The sequence below is a fragment of the Camponotus floridanus genome, unplaced genomic scaffold (assembly GCF_003227725.1).
Source record: "Camponotus floridanus strain SB8 unplaced genomic scaffold, Cflo_v7.5 scaffold84, whole genome shotgun sequence".
NCBI classification, from domain to species: Eukaryota; Metazoa; Arthropoda; class Insecta; order Hymenoptera; family Formicidae; genus Camponotus; species Camponotus floridanus.
This window is the reverse complement of record NW_020229854.1, coordinates 265,028-277,888: the sequence shown is the minus strand read 5'-3', so window position 1 is coordinate 277,888 and position 12,861 is coordinate 265,028.

Here is a 12,861-nt window from a genome sequence, read left to right as displayed (position 1 = left end):
CCCAAAGTAATCACTATATACTTATCTTTACATATATCTATTACTAGGTATCATACATTGAATATGTCTAATTAAAATACACACATCAATCACGCATCGTATACAACTGTTATTTTAATTGAAAAAAAAAGTCCTCAAAGTAATCGATTTGTGTATATATATATATATATATATATATATATATATATATATATATATACAGGGTGGGGCATTTATCTTGAGACAAAATAATATTTCGATTGGAGTCGATTATTTTGAAAAAAGTTTTAGACAAAAGTTGTAGGGCATTAAAGAGGCTATCGAAAGGTCCATATTACAACTTCCGGTCTAGAAGGAAGTGGCGTTTTTTGATCAGAATTCGTTTTTTTAAATGGAAACACCCATTTTTTGCCGCGGATTTCGAGTGAAAATCGAAAAAAAAATACTTTTTGTTCTTATTATTTTTTCGATTTAACCCATATTTTGGCCATAAAAAACAAAAAAACACAAAAATCTTGAGATAACGGAGTACTTTGTTGGGGTTGTGTCCAGGAGGCCAAAACACTTTGGATCGCATATATCACATGTGAAGTACAGACTACTTTTTCATGGGGTGGTGATTTTTAATCTAAACTTAATAAACTAGAAAAAGATTTAACGGATTACTTTGAAAAGGCATAATTGACATTTTTTTGTATTTTCGTTTTCTTTTTTCGTGAGTTTTTAAATTTAATATAGGGGATATTTACCCCATTTCATTTATCCTAATTTTTTTTCTGAAATCAGATTATCTTTTCAAATTTTGTCAGTGCAAAACTTTTTTTAAAATGGAGGCTGTTTTTGTAGAAGAGAAGATAGAAATGATTCTTATTTATGGTAAATGTGGTAGAAATGTTGACGATGCCGTTACACTTTATGCTGAACGTTTTCCGAATAACGTGCGATCTCGAGCATCTTTTTATCGGGTTGTATACACAATTTCTACAAGAGGGAAGTGTGTCTAAGAGAAAAAGAGCCCGTCGAAACCTAGTTACTGGAACTGACAATGAAATTGCTGTATTAGCTGCAGTAAATGTTGATCCTCATGTCAGTACTCGACAAATTGCACGCGATTCTGGAATTTCGCGACGTAGTGTAGGCAGGATATTAAAACGTTATAAATATCATCTCTATCACATTTCGTTGCACCAAGAACTTCATGATAATGATTTTCAGAACCGAGTTATCTTTTGTCAATGGGCATGTCAACAAATACAACAAGATCCTAATTTCTTTGCTAAAGTCCTATTTTCAGACGAGTCCTCTTTTACGAACCACGGCACGGTTAATAGACATAACATGCACTACTGGAGTATTCAAAATCCACATTGGTTACGTGAAGTTGAGCATCAGCGTCAATGGTCTGTGAACGTTTGGTGTGGAATAGTTGGTAACAAGATAGTAGGTCTATACTTCATTGAAGGCAATTTAAACGGCGAAACATATCGTAATTTTTTACAAAATCAACTTCCGCTTTTACTTGAGGACTTTTATTCCAATAAGGTACTCCGTTATCTCAAGATTTTTGTGTTTTTTTTGTTTTTTATGGCCAAAATATGGGTTAAATCGAAAAAATAATAAGAATAAAAAGTATTTTTTTTTCGATTTCCAATCGAAATCCGCGGCAAAAAATGGGTGTTTCCATTTAAAAAAACGAATTCTGATCAAAAAACGCCACTTCCGGTCTAGACTGGAAGTTGTAATATGGACCTTTCGATAGTCTCTTTAATGCCCTACAACTTTTGTCTAAAACTTTTTTCAAAATAATCGACTCCAATCGAGATATTATCTTGTCTCAAGATAAATGCCCCACCCTGTATATATATATATGTACCAAATCATATATATATTATATATATATATATATATATATGCGATTTAGAAAGATGTTTTGGTGAAAAATTCTTTTCAAATTAAATGTAAATCGTTATTCAAAGATTACAGTACAAACAGCAAGTTTTAAAATATTTATTTCTCAATAGTAGATTTGAGAAAACCATGAAAAATAAAAAAAATAATTTTCTGTTGAATTTCAGCTGTAGTTTTTCATTTTTTTAATCATGCGTTGCTAAAGAATTTTCAGAATTTTCTAATTTCTTAAAATTGTTCAAAAGTGCATGACTGAAGAAATAAAAAATTACAGTTGAAGTTTGATACATAATTATTAACTATTTTTTGGAAACGTCCTAATCTCATCGTTGAGAGAGGGAGCATTTTTATAAAATCACCTTTTATAGTTTAACTCGAACAATTAATTACAATTTCATTTAATTTGCCTCCTTTTTAAATAATTAAAATTTTTCACAAAAACATATTGTGATTTAAAAACGTTTTGTGGTGAATAATTATTTTATATTACTTTATATATATATATATATATATATATATATATATATATATTACATTATTATACATATATACAGGGTCTACCAAAAGTGTGGAAACCCCTAAATATCTCGGAAAATATACGTTTTACAGAAAAGTGTTTCCAACAAAAGTTGTAGGGTTTAAGAAGATCTATATACTGATTCTATCAGTTTGACCTTGGATGGCGTCGTCAAGGTCAGGTCAAGGTCACATTGACTTTTTTAAATGACACCCCCTACATTTGATTGCATATTCTTATAGCTTAATTCAAGAGCTTTCCAAAACACTATAATAATGTTCATTTTTATTAAGTACTTTGCGAGTTATGAGGGTTGAATGATAGAGTAGCGCCGGTATTAACATTATCCAAGGTGTACTACATGGAGGTTACTCGCTCGGATTTGCATCTGTTGTGTGTGTGATCCAGCTAACTAAGGCAAGATCGATTCCTCAACATATCCTCATATTTCGCTGAAGTCAAATTGCCAAAAAATTGCTCCATAAAACGTGTATGAAACGTCTCGTTAGTTCCTTCATTTACCGCTATGTGACGCACTACATGCAGTCTAACTCGCATTTAAAATTCAACTAAGAATGTATAAAGCTATCAAAGAACGAGCACCTTCTAACTTCAGCTTTGAGCAAGCAGAAATTAATTGTTATCGTCCAAATACAACGTACGATTAATTAAAATTAAACGTTTTAAAAATGGCTGGCGACTTGTCGGAACGTGAAAGAATCACTATCCTCATGATGCGTGGATGGGGTGATAACGAAAGATCGTTCTCTGATGTCGTTCGATTATTTAATGACACGTATCCGAACCGTCGAATTAATAAGTCCACTGTGTTAAAAACAATAGAACGTTTTAGACAAACTGGTAGCGTAAGAAATCGCTCTAAGTCAGGAAGACCATTGTCTGCAACCAACGAAGAAAAACAACTTGATGTTCTGCAGACATTTATTGAAGATCCCAATTCTAGTGTTCAGAGAGTCGCTCAAACTCACGATATTGCTCCCATGTCGGTTTGGAGAATTTTAAAGAAGAACAAGTTCCATCCATATAAATTGCAATACGTTCAAGAATTGCAAAACGGAGATGAGGAGCGTCGTATACATTTCTGTGAAAGAATGATGGCACTAATAGATGTCCGGCCCATCTTCCCTTATCAAATTGTTTTCACAGACGAGGCAACTTTTACCTTAACGGGAGAAGTTAATAATCAAAATTTTCGTTTCTGGTCAGATGAGAATCCGAATTGGGTGCGGGAAACTCACACACAACATCCACAAAAAATAAATGTATGGTGCGGAATAATAGATGGCTATTTAATAGGGCCGTTTTTTTTTGAAGAATATTTGAACGCTCAAAGGTATGAGAGATTACTTGTTGATCAAATAATTCCAGCCATACAGAATACTTTTCCAAATAATTTCCAAGAAATATGGTTTCAGCATGATGGAGCTCCTGCTCATTTTGGTGCAGGACCACGTCGTATTTTAAATGAGACTTTTCCGCTACGGTGGATAGGAAGAAGGAACGGAAATGAGGGAGGAGAGGATTGGCCACCTCGGTCACCAGATCTAACTCCTCTTGATTATTATCTATGGGGATATCTGAAGAGTAAGGTTTACAGAACAAAACCTAAAACCATTCACGAATTGATACAGCGAATAAGGGATGAAATGGCTTTGATACCTTTTGAAACGAATCGTAAAGTCATTTCTACATTCTACCAAAGATTAGCATATTGTCAGGAAGTAAATGGCAGCCACTTTCAGCATTTACTTTAACACATTGAAACACATTTGCAATCGTTTGGTGCAACCTAACCTGATCTCTGTATACACGCACCGCACGCACGCACACGCACACATTTCGAACAATTATTATGATAAATGAGCATCCACAAATTTATTTACTGTTTACTATGTCGATTGCTTTCCAGGTCTTTAAATGCTCGATTGTAATTTGGTTGGGTCTTTGCTTTTGCTGACTGGATCCACGACCGATCTTGCCTTAGTTAGCTGGATCACACACACAACAGATGCAAATCCGAGCGAGTAACCTCCATGTAGTACACCTTGGATAATGTTAATACCGGCGCTACTCTATCATTCAACCCTCATAACTTGCAAAGTACTTAATAAAAATGAACATTATTATAGTGTTTTGGAAAGCTCTTGAATTAAGCTATAAGAATATGCAATCAAATGTAGGGGGTGTCATTTAAAAAAGTCAATGTGACCTTGACCTGACCTTGATGACGCCATCCAAGGTCAAACTGATAGAATCAGTATATAGATCTTCTTAAACCCTACAACTTTTGTTGGAAACACTTTTCTGTAAAACGTATATTTTCCGAGATATTTAGGGGTTTCCACACTTTTGGTAGACCCTGTATATATATATATATATATATATATATATATATATATATATATATACTGAAATATCAGTGTCAAAAAAGAAAAGTTAATTGAAGCAGTGTTCGAAAAAAAACATTATATACAAAGAGATAGAATATTCGACAAAATCACTATATACAATTCTTAAAAAAATTATTTTGGATCGTATGGACTATTTTGTGAAAAAATAATTATAGAAAATAGTAAATTAAATAAGAGAGAAAGTAAATTATAATATTTCGTATACTTACATATATATTGTTATATATTTTAAGAATAATTTCTACTTTAATAAGGACGGAAATGTGATAACATCTAAAATGTTTTATGAAAATTTAATTACTATTGCTATTTTATTAAGCTAAACGAAAAAGATGATAAATATACTAACCTGTATTTAATCATCCTGGATTCTATTTCTTTTTTATAAATTATGGTCTGTATTCCGACGCTTACAAAGATGTTAGCGCGTTGTTATCCAATAGAAAAACTTGTTTTATATAATACAAACACTTCTGTTGGATAACAACGCGCTAACATCTTCGTAAGCGCGTTCTGAATACGGACCTATATCTACAGGAATAGCTAAATGCACCGTTATTATTTTATAAATCTGTATGTATAATCGCAGCAACTACATATTCGCTAAATTCGGGCTCATCTTCATCACTATTATCATTTATCGATAAACCACCCCAATAAGACATTTTGTAACATTTGACACGAAATTTATTTAATTGAACACAAAAAATTTCATTACTTAATGCGGAACATTTAAATATTTGAACTTCTGTGGATAAAATACCAGCATCGTAGAATGAATCTATTTTTTTAAATTTCTTCACAACCAGATAATGTGTGGTTTTATCTACTAAGATATTGACAATGAGGCAAATTGATCCGTCGTGTAAAATACAACAATTATTTCGTATATCTAAACTTAGTAAAATTCCGTTATATATCATTTTGCGATACTGACAGCTGTTGGGATTAACGTTAGACGGAAGAGGGCCTCCATTATACCACAGTATATACAGTAGCGCAACTCCCTGTCGGCACCTTTGAAGTTTGTGTAGCATAAAATGAAGTGCGCATGCGTGAAGTCAGCGAGTATATCAGTACTGCCATCTGTACTTTCCTCTCACTCTCTCTTTTGATTTTCGTTCTCTTTCTAACACATTATAATATATAATATAAATTAAATTCAATAAAACTTGAACATATATATATAAAAAAATTGTGAAAAATATAATACAAAATATATAATGCAAATATATATAAAAAATAGTATATATGACATGATGTGAATATTAATTAACCATTTTATATATCATATATAACTGATAGAAAAGAATGAAAAGATATATACTCATAATACTCATATAATTTATAATATATTTACATATTAATACTTACATATATAATTTTTAATATATTTATAATATTAATTGTACATACATATATTCTATATATATATTCAAAAACTTAAAATGAAAAAAAACATTTAGAAATATATGTGTATATTTGTTAATAATATATATTATTAACAAATATATATTTCTTGTTTCTTTCTTCATTTTGATCATAAATATATATATTTTATATAATAAACTTTAAGTGATTGTAGTTTTAATCTAAATATTTTTTTTTTAATTTTAAGTTTTTGAAAAAAAAAATATATATATATATATAGAATATATGTATGTACAATTAATATATAAATATATTAAAAATTATATATATAAGTATTAATATGTAAATATATTATAAATTATATAATGAGTATTATGAGTATATATCTTTTCATTCTTTTCTGCTATCAGTTATATGTGACATATAAAATGGTTAATTAATATTCACATCATGTCATATATATTATTTTTTATATATGTTTGCATTATATATTTTATATTATATTTTTCACGATTTCTTTATGTACATATATTCAAGTTTTATTGAATTTAATTTATATTACATATTATAATGTGTTAGAAAGAGAACGAAAACCAAAGAAGAGAGTGAGAGGGAAGTGCAGATGGCAGTATTGGTATACTCGCTGACTTTACGCATGCGCATTTCATTTTATGCTACACAAAATCGGGAGAGTTGCGCTACTGTATATACTGTGATTATACGCTGTATATACTTGTGCAGACGAAAAATGAGTTTGGCCACGATTTGAATTTGTTTCACGACCTTTTAACTCTGCCATTCTATTAGCAAACTGTTGAAGAGGAAAATGAGGTTTTCTGCAGTATTTTCTAAAAAATGACATATTATTTTCATATGGGAAGGCAGAAAGTGTATCAAGAGGACCTAGCTGTCGCACATCATTTGTAAGATGCAGAAGACCGTGTACATTATATGAAATAAATGATAAGCCATAAAGATTTTCACATCGAATAACAAATTTTTGTAAAGCAAGTTCAGCAAAGTTTAAATGTGTTTTTGATGGTGATGAAGAAATTAATATTCTCATGGCAGTATGCAAAAACAAAAAATGAGTATATATTTGTTGATTTAAGACACCGTGCGTTACGACTGGACCTGTATACAATAAAAATTGACGAAATTCAGTTGCCTTGTATTTAGTAAATGTATGAATTGCTCTAGGATGTCTTGCAAATTCTGCTGGACAATATGTTTTAAGATTTTCTAATCTCTGAGATATTATAGAGATGGATCTTGCTGATAATTTTGAGAGACGTGAATATTTACCACTTATCCATGCAGAAAAAAGTTTCTTCATCACTCCCAAGCATACTAGATGCATGTACTCAAAAGGAATTTGTGATACCATACCCATAGGTAACATGGATAATGGACTTCTGCCATCTTTATGATGATCCTCATCTATACATCTGAAATATTCTTCATTAGTTCGAAGAGGATGATTAATACCACCAAACGTATACCTGCTATCACATCGTACACCAGAAACTTTACATTTTGAACATGGATTTGCAGATGTATGGCCTTTATGATTAAGAATAAAGGCTCGAGCTGGTGCATCAACTATAAAACATCTTAAATTGCTATTTTATTGCCATTGAAAAGTATACCATTTGTTATTACAGCGTTAACATCAGAAACAAATTTTTCAAAAAATAAATTAGCATTATGTGGTTTCTCAGCACCACAATATATTCCAATTACAATAGGCTTTGTGTTTGTTATATTTGCAAGTCTGCATTGTATTGGCCAGATGTGAATATTTCCTGATCTGTCTAAATTACATCCATCTGTATTAAAATCTATTTCTAATTCATGTGGTACATTAGATATTAAAGAAAGTGATAATGTTTTAATAATTTCTGATTTAAGAGAGAAATGAATATAATTTCCTGGATCTACTTTTGATACGACAGCAGGTGTACGTGGAGTTTGTAAAAGAGTTCGAACATCTTTTGGTAACGAAGAGAAACATGTGTGTGTTCGAAGAATAGATAATATATTATTGCACTGCACATGAGTTAGATTATTGTTAACAAAGCACGTTGCCAAACGATCTTGAAATGTTTCTTCAATGAAAGAAGTACTGAGAGATGAGGAAGTAGAATCTTCGCATCATAATTAAGAGATAAATTATTATCCACATTAGTATCTGTAATATTGTTTGCAATATCGCTCAAAGGAATTTCGTCTGCCCAAGATGAATAATTAATATATGAACTGCTAGCAACATTAATATTATTAGATAAAGCAACATTATCTGACTGTTCATATGTAACCGAATTATGTGAAATATTTAAACGCAAAGTATTTCTAATTTCGGAAGTAATCCGCCTTTGTTGTCTTGCAGACAACCGGTGGAAATGTTTACGCGAAACAGAATGTTTAAACGGTTTCATACTTACGTCGAAAGCCTCAGAAATCTTCTGCAAACTTCTACGATGACTTAACCTTGCGGCAGTCACGTTGAAAATTTTCAGACGAACTCACCTGGAAAGTTACAAATCTTCTGCAAAAAAATATCTTCTGCGATTTTTTTGCCAATCACGGTTATCCTCAATATTATATAAGAGCTCGCTTCCAAATCTTTTCAGAATAATATCTTTTGTGGCAATCACCTCGTGGTAGTCACAGTCGTTTTATTCAAAAGAATAACTGAAAAAGCGCGAACGACAACGCTACGCGGGAAAAATTTTGATTGGCTACCGCGGCCATAGACTGCCCAGAATAAAGAGAGGCAAGTAACATATAATAAACTACGAATCATTTTAGAGAAAAAGATGTCAAACAAAAGTTGTAGGATTTCGAGAGGGACATAATAATATCATTATTATTTCAAGGTAATAACGATAATAGAATAATACTTGTTTGAAGGTAAAAGTAATAATTAATAAATTAAAAAATAAATATTTTTCAAAAATATTTTATATTTTTTTCAAAAAGTTGAAACTTTTAATCCTTATAACTCAAAAAATTCTTAATGAAAAAATATTTTATTAAATATTATTTTGGAAAGTTTTCGAGGTAAACTATAAAAAAATGCAATGAAAAATAGGGTGTTTTATTTTTATTGAAGGTGATTTTTACTTGATCTTCAAAACAATTATTCAAGGTCGAACCAATGACACCACCTAATATCTCTCTCGACACCCTACAACTTTTATTTGAAGCATTTTTCCCTAAAATGCTTTATTTTCAAGAAAATTATGTGGATTGATATAAAAATGACTCATCCTGTGTGTATATTATACATATATACAATTGCAATATAATATATATATATATATATATATATATATATGTGTGTATGTATGTATAATGCACAACATTATCAATAATATTTTTTTAAACGTTCTTTAGACGTGCAATAATGTTTTTAAATATGTGTATTACATTAAAAATGTTTTTACATACTATATTAGTGCAAGTAGGGAAAGATTTATTTTTTTTTAATTTTAGATACTTAAAATTTGTTGCAATTTTATTTTAATTAAAATTATTTAGGCAGTGTCTATTTTTTACAAATGGTTAATTAAATTTAATATAATAATATGTATAATTAATGTATTTATAATATGTATAATTAATAGTTTTATAATAAAATTTAAAAAAATATTAATAAAGATAAAAAAGAATAAGAATAAATTTCTGTTGTTGCTGGCTTTTAATAAAAATTAATCCAATTATATAAATTTCTTTTAGTGAAGTTACATATTAGAGCTTTAAATTAGATTTTTATTCTTTAATACGATCATACAAATTTAAGAACGATTAGATTTTTTAATATTTAAATTATATAATTAAAATAAAATTTTAATTATTTTTATTATCACATGCTACATGCACGATATATAAAACCTGCTGCCTGCTCTTGCCATCAATTTATTACTGTTGTACCGTGCACGGTAAGGTTTGTTCTGTTCTTGCCTCAAATTTGCTGTTGTATCGTCTACGGCAAGGTTTGCCCTATTTTTGCAACAAAATTTGCTACTATGCAGTACACGTCAAACTTTTCTGTTATTTGCGTGAACATATTGAGTCTTGTTATGTTAGAGCAAATCTTATCATGTTCTTTTCGTAAATTTGCTATCTTACCGTATATAATAAGATTTGTCTTCTTCTTATACCAAATTTGCTAATATACTGTGTATAACAAATTTTACTGCTATTGACGTAAAGTTTACATTACATCGTTAATAGCATCATTATGTGCTGTTCTGTGCATAAAATTTAGGGACAGGTCTTTCTGTGTTATTTACAGCATCATATGATAAAAAAATTTTGTCACAAATATGCTCGAAACTTTTTGACAAGACAAAGCAAGACAAATACTTGCCAGACAATTGTTGCCAAAATTGAAACAAACTTTGTTGTAAAGCTTCAACCTAAACGTGATTTTAACATTCATGGCTATCTGGGGCGCAGCAACATCCCAGCAAGCAAAATGATGCAAACTTTGCGCAAAGTTTGCAGCAAATACGAGCACGCCTTTGCAGCAAAATTGCGACAAGGTGTGTCCGCATTAAGCTTAGTTTTTGTTGGCAAGGCTTGTTGCAACAACGTGACGCAAAATTCACGCAAATAACAGAGCAAGCTTTGCCGTGCGCGGCATAGTGACAAATTTATGGCATAAACGGAGCAAGGTTTGTTGTGGCACGACAAGACGTAAAATTCACTCAAATAACAGAGCAAGCCTTGCCATACATGATATGGTAGCAAATTTGTAGTAAGAACGGAGCAAGATTTGTTGTGGCATGACGAGACACAAAATTCACGAAAATAACGGAGTAAGCTTTGTCATGCGCGCTGTAATGGCAAATTTATGACAAGAACGGAGCAAGGTTTGCTCTAGCATGACGAGACGCAAAATTCACGCAAATAACAGAACAAGCTTTGCCGTGCACGGCGTGATAGAAAGTTTGTGACAAGAACAGAACAGAAGTTGATGTAATTAATAAATTAACGAACTTATTAAAAGGGTTATATATATATAATTAATAATATTAATTACAGTTTATATATTTTTTATTAATATAAAAATAATAAATATATATTATAAATATAAATATATAGTCTATATTAATAATCTGTAGCCTATATATATATATATATATATATATATATATATATATATATAATATATATATATATATATATACAGGGTCTACCAAAAGTGTGGAAACCCCTAAATATCTCGGAAAATATACGTTTTACAGAAAAGTGTTTCCAACAAAAGTTGTAGGGTTTAAGAAGATCTATATACTGATTCTATCAGTTTGACCTTGGATGGCGTCGTCAAGGTCAGGTCAAGGTCACATTGACTTTTTTAAATGACACCCCCTACATTTGATTGCATATTCTTATAGCTTAATTCAAGAGCTTTCCAAAACACTATAATAATGTTCATTTTTATTAAGTACTTTGCGAGTTATGAGGGTTGAAATAATTTCTTAATTTTACATAAACCATAAAATATCTAGTAAACCATTCATTTTTCGATTATCTTACCTTCATACTTTTATGTACAAAATAATGAAAGGAATCAATTGGTGTAAAGAAAACATACAGTTGTTTTTAAGAAAAAATATGGAATTGTTAATTGCAAATTACATATTTTTTCTTAGAAACAACTATGTGTTTTCTTTACACCAATTGATTCCTTTCATTATTTTGTACATAAAAGTATGAAGGTAAGATAATCGAAAAATGAATGGTTTACTAGATATTTTATGGTTTATGTAAAATTAAGAAATTATTTCAACCCTCATAACTCGCAAAGTACTTAATAAAAATGAACATTATTATAGTGTTTTGGAAAGCTCTTGAATTAAGCTATAAGAATATGCAATCAAATGTAGGGGGTGTCATTTAAAAAAGTCAATGTGACCTTGACCTGACCTTGACGACGCCATCCAAGGTCAAACTGATAGAATCAGTATATAGATCTTCTTAAACCCTACAACTTTTGTTGGAAACACTTTTCTGTAAAACGTATATTTTCCGAGATATTTAGGGGTTTCCACACTTTTGGTAGACCCTGTATATATATATATATATACAATATACACACACCGCTATTCAATTTTAGTAGACATATCACCGATCAATTCTGAAAAACTCAATCAATCGGCATTACATTAACCCTTAGCTGGCACATGGGGTCTAAAGTACCCCAGAGTATTTTTGAACGCAAATTTTTCATAGTTACGCGCCGAATTGGGGTTTGTGACGTCATCTGGTATTAGTCGAGACTTGACCCATGATGTTTCTGCTATAACGGTCTTTTAGTCGAGCGTTACCTGCCGTAGAGAGCGCGCCGAAAATCAGCTGGGGTCCAAAGTACCCCGGTGTGTCAATAGTGTTGTTTTGAGTGAATTTTTGTGGAAAAAAAATTGTTCGTTTTTTTAGTTTGTTATCGTAAAATAAATTGTAAGTATTAATAAAAGTGTGAAAAAAAATTTTTTTATTTGTTTATTTAGTGTTTTTTATATGATTATCAGGTAATGGCGTACAATTTACGGAGCCGACCGCTCTCCGCATTGTTACTAAATGATGACGAGCACCAGGAAGTCTTCGATGAAGCGTCTTCAGGTGAAGAAGACCACATTGAGGAAG